We start from the raw sequence: 5,583 nt of genomic DNA, 5'->3' as shown, positions 1-5,583 counted from the left end.
ATATATATATATATATATACATATATACGACGGGCTTCTTTCAGTTTCCGTCTATCAAATCCACTCACAAGGCTTTGGTCGGCCCGAGGCTATAGTAGAAGACACTTACCCAAGGTGCCACGCAGTGGGACTGAACCCGGAACCATGTGGTTGGTAAGCAAGCTACTTATCACACAGCCACTCATGTGTTTGAGTGTTCTTTTTTTAATGTATTTGGGATTTTTTGCATGTACAGGCATGGCAGGCGCAGGTATCGCTGTGTCGAAAGAGGTTTGCTTCTCAACTACAAGGTTTCACGTTCATTTCCTCTGCGTGGCGCCTAGGTCACGTGTCGACCAATACCTTGTGAATAGATTAAGAAAACGGAAACTGAAATCAATGCATTGTATGTATGCATGTTTAAGTCATATGTATGTATGTATGTATGTATGTATGTATGTATGTACATATGCTTATACATGTACATGTATCATATATATATATATATATATATATAAATATATATGAAAGAAGGTTTGAAAATGCACTTATTTTAAAGATATTTATTTACTTAACCGGTTTCACTTTTTTAGAAAAAGATTATCAAAAGTCTTTGAGAATAATAAAAAATGTTAAAAAACAGTTTGAGTATTAAAATGCATATATACATTCTTTGATGATAAAATATATTTAAAGTATAAAGCTTTGTATGAGCTTTGTAGTGTTACATACTGATTATCACACATTCTCTGATAATAAGATGAAAATGTTAAAAACAGTGTATGAAAATACATATATGGAAAAATACATATACATATTCTTTGATAATCAAATAAAGTTGAGGAGGAACTGACCTGGCTTTTTTCTCTTGTGTATATTGAGGGAATGTTTTGCTGTCTTAATATATATATGCGTGTGTAATTATATATATGTTTGTGCCCTTGCGTTCGTGTCTATTCCCCTACCCAGGACCGTCTTTACAGCATTATAGGCCCTCGAGCAAGTCAATGCACTGTGCCCAGTAGTATTTGCTTCTTAATAAACAAAAAACGTTGAGGGTCGAGGATGTTGAAGACGCCTCTGTCTTCTCCTGCGTTTTACCTCTTCATTCTGTTGTCTGTTCTGCTTGAAGGAGCTGGCTCCATTGCGAATAGCAGTCCTCCAGGCTGTTCTATCTGTGGCAATCTGTTCCCATGAGATTGACTGGAAGTTAGTCTGATGTGGTCCTAAAAACGGAATTTCAGGCCTCCTCTCGGTCTTGTTCCGATTGCATGTTCTCTGTAGAGCATGATCCTCGGAAGACGAGAGGACCCCATATGCTGGACGTGACCTGCCCAGCGGAGACGATGGCAAAGAATGGTGACATCGATGCTTAGTAGGGAGGCGCGGCAAAGAACCTCATTGTTCATAATATGATCTTCCCATCGACTATTGAGGATCTGTCGAAGCTTGGATTGTTGGAAGCATTCAAGGCGCTTGGAGTCACGGCGGTACAGCGTCCAAGTCTCACAAGCGTAAGAGAAGAGTTGACAGGACAATAGCACGGAAGACCATGATCTTTGTCTGGATGGTCAGTGCGTGATTGAAGAATACACGTTGGCTGAGTCTGCCGAAGGCGGTGTGGGCCGCACTGATCCGGTTGTCCAAGTCATTTTCACAAGTGGGAGGTCTTTGAAAGAATACTCCCAAGGTATGAGAAGTGTTCAACTTCTTCTAGGGGTTGGCCGTTGATGCTAATGTTCGTAGGTGGACAGCTCTGGTCTGGTGAAGGTTGGATCAGGGTCTTGGTCATTAATATGTTTACCTTCATCGCGAAGCGTTCATAAGCCGCGTTGTAAAAATCGGACGTCTTTTGTAGGCTATCTACGCTCCGGTTCAGAGTGGCATTGTCGTCAGCATACTGCATCTCACGGACTGAGATGGCTGAGGTCTTCGTCTTTGTGCTGAGACGTACAAGATTGAAGCGTCCGCCAGCCAAGCGATAGAGCATGTTGATGGAAGGTGAGGTCAGTGGTATTTCGTTGAACATGGCATCCATGTACAAAGAGAAATAGGTTGGTGCCAGGACGCATCCTTCCTTCCTTAAGACCCCCAATGATGGAAAACGGGTCTGAGAGGGCATACCCTACCCATCATGCCGGTTAACCAAAAGTTTAATTCATTATCTTTCTTTTTCTCGCCTACAACCCAGTGCGTTATTCTCGGAGATTTTAAGGTGGTAATAGCGTCTTTTGGCGTCCATTTTTCCAGCGCGTGGAGAGGGTTATAACAAATCCCTTGTTATAATTATGTAAATAATTATTAAAATAGATATGTATATCTTTGTGTATGTTTTTATGACTGTTTGTTCCCACCACTACTTGACAACCGGTGTTGGTGTGTTTACTCCCCCGAAACTTATTGGTTCAGCAAAAGAAACTGATATATATATAGTTGAAAAATTTCGTTATAAGAAATGTAGGAAAAAAAAGATGTTGAATCAAAATTAGATTTAATACAAAATTGGATTCAATACATACGCACGTTTCGAAAGACATATTTTTTCTTCCATTTTTTATACTTATTTATGGTATATGTATACCTATAACGAAATTTTTCAACTATTATTTTCATATTCTTATTTCTTGGTCTGGCTGTTTTTATGAATATGATGAATCTTTATTAGAAATCATTTTTTCTCTCTTTTTGGATCTCTCAAAAAGTTTGAATTGTTCTATTTGAAATAAATTTTTCTCATATATATATATATATATATATATGTGTGTGGGGGGGGGTGTACACACGAAGGGTTCCTTTCAGTTTCCGTCTAGCAAATTCACTTACAAGGCATTGGTTGGCCGGAGGCTGCAGCGGAAGACACTTGTTGCCCAAGGCACGCACACACACACACCCAGCCAGACAATATGCAAGGAAAACAAGAAGCAAAGAAAGAGTAGATGGTTGCAACCATTCTGTTGATCGGTGCCACTGTTCTACTGAAATAGATCACTTTCTGAGTGGTAGGGATAGATGACAAAGCCATCAAATTTTTGCAAATTCCTGCGAATATCTGGCCCAGTAATTTCGCGTTCACTTTTTAATTACTTAATCAGAGTAAGAAAGGCACCGCTAATTTCAGGACCTCTGTGAGTGATGGGAGACAAAGAGTAAGTCAGTCAAACTACGGTCCAGAACTGACTGGAATATTTGTAACAAGACTGTAGAGTTTAGAACACTGAACCTAGAATTCGTTTCGTTATTTAAATACATCCACTTTCTGAGTTCAAATTATGCTGTGGTTGGCGTTTCATTTTATCGTCCTGGGGGTTGATTGCATAAATACCTATCAAATATTGAAATAGATTATTCGTCTACATTACTCCCAGCCGGCACAGGTCAATATGTACCTGAGTTAGATAAGATTATTTCACTAAATTCAACTTCCAAAAGGTTCAGGTGTGGAAACAAATGGGATACTGTAGCACTAGTGCCCTACGAACATTAGCACCGACGGTCAACCCCTAGAAGAAGTTGAACACTTCTCATACCTTGTGAGTATGCTTTCGAAGACCCTCCTCCCCACGTGTGAAAATGACTTGGACAACCGGATGAAGTGGGTTGATAACTACTGCAAATTAGAATTGATTCTAAGTTTCTCTTCCTCTCATGAATTAGTAATTACATTTTAAGGTAGGCGAATAATTAAAGACTGCATGTGACTGGTTAACTGGCACTCTGTCCGTTATGAAAACGAGGGTTCCAGTTCATCTGATCAACAGAACAGCCGTCCCGTGAGATTGATGTGCAAGTAGTTGAGCACTCCACAGACACGCGGACATGCGCACCCTTAACGTAGTTCTTAGGGAGATTTAGCGTGACACAGAATGTGACACGGCTAGCTTTTTGGAATGTTGGTACTACTCATTTTCGCCAGCTGAGGAGACTGGAGCAACGAGAAATAAAGTGTCTTGCTCAAGAATACAACACGCCACTGGGAATCGAACTCACGACGTTACAATCGTGAGCCGAATACGCTAACCACTAAACCAAGCATCTTCAATGTGACTCGTATTTATTTTATTAATACACAAAGTCACTGTTTGTAGGATTTGAACTCAGGACATAAAAAGCCGTATTTTGATACTGCAAGACGGGTACAATGGCGTTTCTTCCGCTCTACCGACCTAATTTGATTATATAATATCAATGTTGCTAATCTGAAATATGGTTTGCGGTTGATGAAATTGGTTAAATACAGCGAATAGAAATTTCCAGATCATAGCATTGATGATTTGCTGCGCTTTTTGAAGCGTTGTACAGAAATGAAACAGTAAATTTTTACAATAATCAATTAATTGTTGAAATTTTAGTGTGATAGAGCGGTGAAGTATAAGAATAAGCATCTAGCAAACCATATCTATAAACCAACTTCGTTTCTTGGTTTTAGATAATTCACTTTATTGGATTTATGAGCATGACATAATCTATAGTCATATGCCAATGTTTAAAAATAAATTATCTTAGTACCAATGAATTAGCGACTAATGGATGGGTACGATGCTTTATGACACAAGTCTTGAATTCAAATCGCCTTCTGGCTATATTTGCTTTTTATTCAGTCTATCGTACAATTCATTGAATGAAATGTCAGTAATATCTATACGAGTGCATGATCGATACAATAAATATATCCAAAATTGGCTGTGTATTGCTCTAGATCAGGCATGGCTAATCTTTTTCGAAAAGCGGGTTACACTAAACATGACTCATCATCAGGAGGGTTACAATACTAAAAAGAATTTAAGCTAATTTTTCGCTGGACATGCTATTCAAACTGCATGTTGCCTATGGCTTGTCCAGATCAATACTTCTGAAGCCATTTCTGCCCATAGCCTTCTTTAAACACGCAGATACTATTAAATGGAAAAATAATTATTTTGTATTTGTAATGTTTATTAATCATAGTCGAATTATTCAGAATCAAAGTATTTGCAGCAAACTAAAAAAAATGCCATCTCTATGCAGATTCGGCTACAAGTATCAGCAATAGGAGACTCCGGGTTATAAAGGTTATCAAAAATTAACTTCTAAGTGTGCTTTACATACCCATCATCTCCACCAAAATATATTTCTTAAAAACGTTCCTATGACTGAACCTTGATCCATCATGGGCTTCGTAACCGATGCAAATTTGCATATTATTTTCGTTTATTCTTACCCTGTTCATGTAAGCGAACGCAGGGTAATGCAATCACTCGTCTTTGTCTGTTTGTCTGTGTGCAAAATTACTGGAAAACGGCAAAACGAATTTTCACCAAATTTGGCAGAAATACTCTTTGGGTTAGAGGCTCTAAATGATGGAAATTTGGTTTCATTATCTTCAAAACAGCAGACGGGTGAATTTAAATGTTTTGACTGTGCAGATTCTTTGCGAATGAATTTATATGCACGTAAGGTATGCATCGTTTTGGCATGTTCTCAGCACAAGATTCTATTACTAGCACACAAAAGCATGTTATTACGTCAATTAAATACTATGTATCTCTCACCAGATGGAGTACTTTTTTTCTGTTGATCTGACCATCATGGAACAGTACACAATATATATATATATATATATATATA

The sequence above is a fragment of the Octopus bimaculoides genome, chromosome 1, assembly GCF_001194135.2.
Source record: "Octopus bimaculoides isolate UCB-OBI-ISO-001 chromosome 1, ASM119413v2, whole genome shotgun sequence".
Lineage (NCBI taxonomy): Eukaryota > Metazoa > Mollusca > Cephalopoda > Octopoda > Octopodidae > Octopus > Octopus bimaculoides.
The sequence above is the reverse complement of the archived record's forward strand: the minus strand, read 5'-3'. Positions refer to the sequence as shown.